This window comes from Sceloporus undulatus, unplaced genomic scaffold (genome assembly GCF_019175285.1).
Source record: "Sceloporus undulatus isolate JIND9_A2432 ecotype Alabama unplaced genomic scaffold, SceUnd_v1.1 scaffold_17, whole genome shotgun sequence".
Taxonomy (NCBI): Eukaryota; Metazoa; Chordata; class Lepidosauria; order Squamata; family Phrynosomatidae; genus Sceloporus; species Sceloporus undulatus.
This window is the reverse complement of record NW_024802939.1, coordinates 433618-443091: the sequence shown is the minus strand read 5'-3', so window position 1 is coordinate 443091 and position 9474 is coordinate 433618.

Below are 9474 nucleotides of genomic sequence, written 5' to 3'. Positions count from 1 at the left end.
ATGGAAAAAAGAAACATTGGTCCTGTACAGATGGGCACCCAAGTACGTACTCCATACGTACTAGAGTTGCCTGGGGGCGTCTCTTTTAGACGCCCGCAACCCTAGTACGTATGGAGTACGTACAAAATGGTGGCACCCTGTTCACATGGGCACCTCCATTTTGACCTAATGGACACCTAGCATCTGCACGTCATGGCATCCAGGTGACATAGCAAGTGTGCCAATGGCGCACTGCGGCATCACTTGTGCACCGCAAAAAGAAGCCGCTTTTTGCAGCTTCTTTTTCCACTGCCGGGAAGCCTCGCTGTTTGGAGGCTGGGGCTTTCTGCCAGTGGAAATGGAGGCGGCAGCAGACCACCCTTTTTGGGCAGTCTGTACACTGCCATTCTTTCAATACTTGCTTTAAAGGACGGGGAATCAGACCTAAACAGCCAGCCCACTGGCAATTACTCAGCACTCAGAAGGACATTCCCAGAAAACTAGCTACTAATGACCATGTACACACTGAAAGAAAGAGGGGACAGGACAAAAGAGTATAAACATTAAACTGGAGATGAAACATCTTTCGGTAAATGAAAGCTTTTACCTAACATCTTCCAAGGTCTTAAAAATATGTCTTCCATTAAAACGAGATTAGTTCCTATAGATGCAACACACTACTGAATATGTATAGCATTTATTTAGTACAATTTAGAGATATTAACAACCTGTCAGAATCAAATCAATCCTCCAGTAACTAAAGTACATCAGTAATTGCCAGTTGATGAAACTTGTATGGATTCTTTCTTTTTTAATGGTGGCAGAATGAAAAAAAAAAAATCATTACCATTTACATTGAATTATTCAAAGAATAAATTATTGATTATAGGTTCTGTATGAGTGAATAGAAAGATATTTAGGCATTTGTCATATATAGAAGTAGTACCAGAACTGAAAGATGAATTATGACTATTTTTTTAATGGCTACATGTTTTAATAGTCAAGAGAAGTGCATTGTACCATCGAAAGGAATACATTAAGATCTTTCTTGAGTAAGGAAGAAAATATGATACATTGCTAATCCCAGCTCACTATCCCAGAAGTATTCAGTACCAAACAAGCCTCTGAGGGTTCATGAATCTTCTTCTTCTCTCTTCTGCTTCCTTCATCACACTGTTGTTAGACCAAGCTCCAGTAACTGATTTTCCATTACCTGCTTGATATAATGATGAAAGTGTAATCATACTGGAATATGGCACAGATTTATTGGCCTGTATCCAAGAATATAATTGCACTTGGTGAAGCAGTTTCTGTGAATACAAGCAGGAAGGGAGAACTTCCCCTTCCTGCCCACAGCCCTCCTGGGTATTATAAAACCTTAAGAACAAGCCTGAAAGGGCTGGGAATCATTCCAGAGTAGGTTTTCAGCACCAGAGAAGGCTGCAGAGAAAGAGGTTGAAAATCCAGATGCTGTCACATGTGTTGTGTTGGATGCATCCCATAGATACTTTTTGGGATGCTAGCACAATCATGTGTTTCTTCCACGGAGCACCTTGATAGTTATAGATTTTCATACCTAGGCTCAATCAATCAAAATGGAGACTGTAGTCAACAAATCAGAAGAAGACTAGGATTTATAAGGGCAGCTATGAAGAAACTAAACAAGATCCTGAAATGTAAAGATATATGATTGAATACTAAATTTAGGATTATCCAAGCCATCATATCTCCCATTTCTGTGTGTGGTTGTGAAAGCTAGACGGTGAGGAAAGTAGATGTGGTGCTGGAGAAAGTTTCTGCTGATACTGTGGACTGCTAAAAAGTCAAATACATGGGTCCTAGAGCAAATCAAGCCTGAACTCTCCCTAGAAGCCAAGATGACTAATCTAAGGTAGTTGTACTTTGACCTTTATCATGAGAAGTCATGATTCACTGGGAAAGGCAATAATGCTTGCTAAAGTGGAAGACAGTAGGGAAAAAAAAGATCGCATTCCAGATGGATAGACCCAGTCAAGGAAGCTTCAGCCCTGAGTCTGCAAGACCTGAGCAGGGTTGTTGAGGATAGGGTGACGGGGAGGTCTCTCATTCATAAGGTCACCAGAAGTCAAAGTTGGTTTGACAGCAATAGCATTTATATTTCTACACCACTTTTCTGTGAATTCAGCACTTTACAATATGTAAGCCAGTTGCTCCCAACAAACTGTGTACTTAGTCACAGCAGATAATAACAAAAATGATACATTTTTTTCTTGTGGATCAGACATTATTCTACACAAGAAGTCAGAATCTTAAAGTATATCTATAGTTATAGCAATCTGATACCACTTTTATCACTATGGCTCCATCCTATAGAATCCTGGGAGTTATACTTTCTTGAGTTACTGAGAATTCTCTGTTAGAGAGCTTTAATGCTCTAGAACTATTGCACTAGAGCTCTCTAGCACATAATTTTAAGGACCACAACAAAGTACAAATCCCAGGACTACAGTACATGGGATTGAACCATCTTTGTTAAAGTGGTCTCAGCGTGGTATGCAACCATATAGTACAGATATACTCTGTGATAATTGCTAAGCATCAGTACCAATAATTTTGCAAACCACCGTGCAGGTCAGGTAGACAATGAGAAGCAACTGGAAATGAGACAGTTCTTTTTCCCAGATGTCCCACAATTTTTATTTTAGAAATTATTTTTTTCAAGGAAAGGAGCCAGTGTTTTGTTTAGAAAGAGACAGGTTATTGTGACCATTATTATGTTACACTGAAAGATCCTCTTCAGTGTCTCAGTGTTGCCACTGTGAAAGGTATACATATAGAAATATAATCACATCGGTATATTTTGGGGTGGAGGTGGGAAAGCATATTATATGCAACTATCAATAGTACACAGATGTACCTACAGAGTTACTGTAAATAACAAGAGATGATGGTGATCTTAGGAATTGTTGTTGTTGTTGTTGTTGTTGTTGTTGTTTTATTCATTTATATCCCACCTTCAACTGGGGCTCATGGTGGCTTGCAAAAATTAAAATAGATACTACTAGAACCTATTTTACTTTTTTGTACATAGGAATATCACAAAAATGCCTGTTGAGCTCCATTTCTTGCCCAATGCCTAGAAAAACAGATGCTCAATATTTTAATGAGCATTATGATTTTTTCATGAAATATTTTTTTTCAAATCCCACATGGCAATCTGTATGTGCCTTGCCAGAAGCAGCCATATTGATAAAGTGAGCTTTTGTGCAGTGCATCCACTGATTCTAGTATTGACCTTTTTTTTTCTTGTACATATTTCTGGGATCTAAGAGAATGACATGCAACTGCTACTTAGAAGATTAAAGGTGTATTGATTTAATATTTGGACAACATTACAAAAGACTCTTGTTCTAGGTTTCTGAAAACATTTTCAAAGCTCCCCTTGGTATCCTTGCATAAATGTAAACTTCTTAAGACTGTTGATGTCTTTTTTACATTGCTGCTCACACTATTCAAATATTTGCTCTCAGTTGTCTTGCACTGGCCAAAGAGGGATGCCAGACCACTCAATACCACACATGATCTTAAATGAATCTTAGAGCTGGTGTCTGCCACATTGGAGAGTAGATATTATCAGACCATAGATATTTGGTTCCAAGGACCTTGATCCAAGTAAGCTGGAAGAGAAGTCAAGTTCTACAGGAAGAGAGAAAGCTTTCCGACAAGACAAAGTTGTTTCAACAGAGATCTGAGCTCAGTGAAGCATCTCAATAGCACAGAACACCTGTTCAATGTTTTTCTGATCTTATTTCTAGCTAAAAGCAATAAAGATATAAAATGCTTAGGGCTCTGTATGCTACTATTATTGAGTGGTCTCCAGGAACACTCTAGACAGCTTTCACAAGAAGAGTGTGAAGGAACTTGGGTGTTGGTGGGTGCTGATCATCTTGCTTTTCTGAGGTCAAGGAAGAATAAGACTTAAAGGCCTCTGCCTTTGTGTGACCAACAAAGAATTTCCCCTTGGACTGACATACAGGCTGGCTTAGTATCTGTAAGATTCTTGGGGCAAGCTCCTACTGGTATAGCTAGGTAGTGGCTACCTCTTGCTTTGAATGACTTTTTTCAGCCTGCTATGAATCAAACAGAACAAACTTTTTAAATGAAAGGAAAATCATCATTTGTTTTATGGAATTAGAGGTGGAAGAGGCCAAATAAGCCACTCAGTCTAGCTCATGTCTGCCAAATAAGCAATACTATGCCAGAAAATCTCTATAATATCTAAGCACTTTAGTACGGCTGGGGAATGTGTGGTCCTCCAGATATTAAAACACTTCTTCCACTATTACTAGACATTAGATACAATGGCTAGAGCTAATGGGAGTTGTAATCTAACAGCATCTCAAAGCCCTATATTAGACATTCCACCTAGACATCCAGCTCCTGAACTACTCTTGTATTTACAAATGAATATGCTAAATTCATATAAACCAGCAGTCACTGGGATTAAGCTCTAATTATGTAGTGCTATGGTTTTAATTCTGGATCTGTCACTCTGTAAATACAACATTTTCACATATGTTGTTCTTATCATTGCTTCTTGTAGTTAGAAAAAAATCAACATGATCTATTAGAATGCAATTCAAACTTCTTTATGTAACCAAGTGTAAACAATAGGGTCAGTATTTTAACTATCAAGGGAATTTATTAGACAAAATATGATTGCTACAAAAACATACACAGTTTCAAAGCAATATACTGTTAGTGATCAAAACGCTTTCTTAAAACAACCCAGGAGGTGGTATGAAGTCAGGAAAAAAAAGTCAGATTGTAGCCAGTATTTTCCAAACAGGAGGATGAACAATCTGTTTTGTTCCCATAAAATAAATCAAACTTGTAAGAAAATGTAATTGAGTTCCACAATTCAGAAACCTTTTTGGTATTCAGTTGTTAAAGCACAGGGGGGAAATGTAATGTAAAGTTTTACCTTAGTGATTTTAAGACAACATTTTGAGGGAAAATAGGAAGATACTAGAATGTTCTAATAACTTATCAAGTCTATAGAATATAAAATTCAATGCATCATTCCCCTTTATTTTCCAGTTACTTCCCTCAGCTATTCTTCCTATCCCTAGAACTGGATTATCAAAAAAGATTCAAGACCTGACAAACACAGTGAGCTAGACATTTGTGGTTTGACCAAGTTTCAACTTACTTGCATTTTTTCCCCTGCAGATATATCACAAGGAACATTGCAAAGGTCACTAAACTGATCATATAATGTATATCTAATAAGGCCACCAGATAATCTGATGCATGGAAATAGAATCACATTATTTGCTGAAGGGTGCCAGAATCCTTCATATTAAGACCAAATGCACTTATTGGATGAAGGGTATCTGACTTAACAGTAGTGCATGTGAAAAAGTTCTTGGGATTATTGCTGATCATAAGACAAACATGACCCAGCAGTGTAATGCTGCATCAAAGGAATCATAGCTTCCGAGACAAGGGAAGTAATAGATTCTGCACTAATTAGGCTTTATATGGAGTACTGCTTGCTATTCTGGATGCCTCATTTTAAGAAGAATATAGGCCCTATACAGACAGGCCAAAATAAAGCTGCTTCAGCTTACTTTGGAGCAGGGGTAGGCAACCTGCGGCCCGCGGGCCGGATGCGGCCCGGCGAGGCCTTGGGACCGGCCCCAGCCTGATCCTGCCGCCGATTGCCACCGGGGCCTTTGGCCTCTCACGCACAGGGGCAATTGTCTATAGAAGCCTCAGAAACATGCATTTATATTAAGATTTTTTTTAAAATCGGCAATTTTTTTCGCGTGTCTTCCACTTTTTTTAAAAAAAGTGTCCACCATTTGAAAATTTTGTCCTACATTTGCCCCGGTTTATTGATTTATTTAAGATTTTTAAAAATTATTTAATTATTTATTTTTTGGCTTCGGCCCCCCCAGTTGTCTGAGGGACAGCAACCCGGCCCCCGACTCAAAAAGGTTGCCTACCCCTGCTTTGGAGGTATGTTGTTTCAATGATGCTTGCATCCCAAGAGTCTGGAAGCCACACCAAAGCCACAATCCAGTCCTAAGGACTGGAGCACAGTTTTGGCACAGTTTCCAGACCCTTAGGATGCATGCGTCATTTATATAGCATACCTCCAAAGTGAGAGGAAGCAGCTTTATTTTGGCCTGTCTGTATGGGGCCATAGACATATTGGGGCAGGTTCAGAGAAGGACAACAAGGATGATAATAGAGATGGAGAACAAAGCATATGTGGAAAGGCTGAGGAGGTTGGGCACATTCAGTCTGGTGAAGAGAAGACATAGAAGTGATATGAGTGCACTTTTAAAATACCTAAAAGGTTTTACAAAGAGGAGGGTGCACATTCGTTTTCTGTTTCTCAGACAGTTGGATCAGGTCTAATGGTTTTAAGTTACAAGAGGGTAGATGTCAAACATTAGAAGGAACCTCTTCACAGTCAGACCTGTTTGACAATTGGATTAATTACCTAGTGTGATGGTAGAGTCTTCAAAAAGAAGTTAGATAGCTACCTACTGGGGATGCTCTAGCTGGAATCCCTGCATTGAGGCCATTGTTAGAAGTGGTCCTTCTTTCTGTCTTTGATAAATCTTATTCATTAATGAGGGGTGTGACACAATGGAGAAAGTATTCCTACATATGGCAGTTTGGCTCTTCCACCCATTACAATGCTATCCAGATATATTCAGTTGTGTTCTCTTGGAGAGAATATTAATGGAGAGCATGTCCACAAACACTTAACGTGAGCCTAGATTTCTTGAGTAATTACTTGAGTCAGCCAAAATTAAAGGATGTATTTGCTAAAGAAAATAGAAAAGGAAAAATATGCATAAGACATGCCTTAGTTCTCTACATATGTGCACACATGCATACACATGTGTGTCAAAGATCTGGACAATTAAATGAAGCAATTTTTTTAAAGTTTTCTTTTTACCTGGATAGCTGCCATTCTTTCAATGGATGTTTGCTATAGAAATAAGTTAATTAGCACTCCCACCCCAATGTAACTCAAAAATGCGGTCAACATTTCACAGCAATCATTAAAATACAGCATAATAAGTATACACCTCCTCATAACTGTGCAAATACTCAGTTCCTGTGGACAGCACTATTAAAGAATTACATTCATTAGCGTTTATTGTTGAAACTGGAGCATATGCCAAGCAAAATGAATTGGTGCTTTGTACTAGCTTGTAAAAGCCACACTTACAAAACTGCCAGGCAGCTCAACTAAATCCTTTTTATCTGTGTGGAATTTGGGATGATGGCAGAGCTAGTCAGAAATTAAGTGTCTGACTTTTGCTTTCGCCCCCCCCCCCTTGCTGCCGTGATTGCCTGCCGCATGTTATCTAGCCCATCACACCTGATCACTCACCAGGGTACAGAGTTTTTACATTGTAAACTGGAAAAGAAAATAGTAAAAAAATAATTAATGATCCATTGATGCTTGCCAGTTTTGAAGAGGTTACTTACCTGGTACTTTAAAGCATTCCAAAACCATTTGACTCTGGTTTCTGCTCTTGCCAAGTCTCTGTGTTTTCATAAGCCTAGTCCAGACTGCACAAATACATCCCTGGATTCCCAACTGTTCCCCAGCACAACCTGTCAAGGCAGATCTTCCACTCAATTTACAATATCCACAGATGTTCCTTGGGTTTTAGCATTTGGTGTGCCACTTCCATAGGCTTCTTATCGTTTACTCACAGAGTAAGATCCTGACACAGGGCTGTTGGCTAATTATATATGAAGCCACAGTCCAGTTGTAGGATATTGTTCTGCTTCACAAAAGTTGTTTTTTAGTGAATATGGGGAAATGAATTACTAAGGAGTGAATGCCTTACACTAAGGGCTGTCTTACTCTTACCCCTTTGATAAAAATGCATTTTCATTTGCTCCAGAAAGTAACCAAAGAAGAATGCCTGGAGGAACAGGAGCAGTTCTCAGTTTTGTAGGGAGAATATGAGGTGTATCAGAATGTAAACCACTACAAAGCTTAATAGACTCTTTGATTGTTGCCATAGACCTAAACATCAACATTAGATGGGGGGAATCACTGCCCTTAATTTTAGGCTACATTTGGCCTCTCACACATACTTGTGGTTCTCACTGGCCCAGATGCAGTCTAGACCATCTTAGAGGGCTTTTGCATTTTCAGCAACATATTTCTGCTTTTTTTTTTTTTTTTTTTTTTTTTGGGTTGGTTGGTGATTTAAACCAGCAGGTAATCATAAGAAGAGGCAAGTCTAATGTTAGGTATTATCTTGCATCATATATGCAGATTAAAGCCTGAGATAGCACATCACATACTTTCAGCCAGACTTTGGGAAGTTCCTTCCTTGAACTTGGACTTTCTTGGACTTCCCAGAATCCTCCAGGGGTTCCAAGAGTTGTAGTTCAAAAAAAGGGGGGGGGGTTTGAGTTCTGCAAACATGTAGGGCTCCAAATGTTGAAATCTCCATTCGTCAAAAAGCACCTGTGTGTTGTTGGTATTCTCTCCAGCTTTCGAGCTTATTCTCTGTTTGCATTCAGAAAATGGGTCAAGTTGCTTCTGCTGTCCTCATTAATTTTACCTGCTGCTAGCAGTGTTAAGAATTTCATCTGATAATCCACTGCAGCCATTATTCCCACAGCTGCCCTTAAGTTATCTGTTTTTATGGCCACATCTATATTTGGTATGCACACATTGTCAAATCAGGCTGACTTTTATCTGTCTGAAGGATTCCAACATGACTAACTGGTATTAATGTACCACTTTCAGGATAACTAAAAACATTTTCTTTTCATGAATGCATCACAAGTAGCCATTGAAACTTTTTAACAGGACTCAATCAAAGACCATTTTTATCCCTTCAGAGGCCCTATACCTGGGGAGGGGGGTAACTGGGAGAGGCTGAAAAGAAAGGGGGGTGGATATAAAGAGAGGCAAATAGACATTTCAAAAAATAACCTCTAGCAAAATATATTTGCCCATTGAACAAATTTTTCCACTAGGTAAAAATGAAAGAAAATAAAGTCCTACTTAGAATAAAGGCAGTTGTTCCTCTCATTTTGATTTGATGTTTTGCCATACACAGAAAAATCTGATTGGTTATAGAAAAACATGATGTTGCATATTGGCACCTCAGGAAGAAACATAATTTCTTTTAAATTAATGATGTAGCTGTGGACAGATAACAAACAGCACATGAGAAAGGAGCATAAGTAGAGTTTCTATCTGAAAACTCTTGAAATTTGTCCCTTATTAATATAGCAAAATCTGGCATAAAATGGTTTATTCTGCAAGATCTACCATGAGTAAAATGAGATTTTAATTATCTTCTTTCCACTGTGCATACTTTCCTATACATCTGTGGAGATCAAATTGTGGTCCTCTGGTGTTGTTGGACTGCAACTCACTCTAGTCCTTACCTCTGACTATTGGCTGATTTGACTTATGGTCCAAGGGTGTCACAAGTTGTTCACCACTCTTGT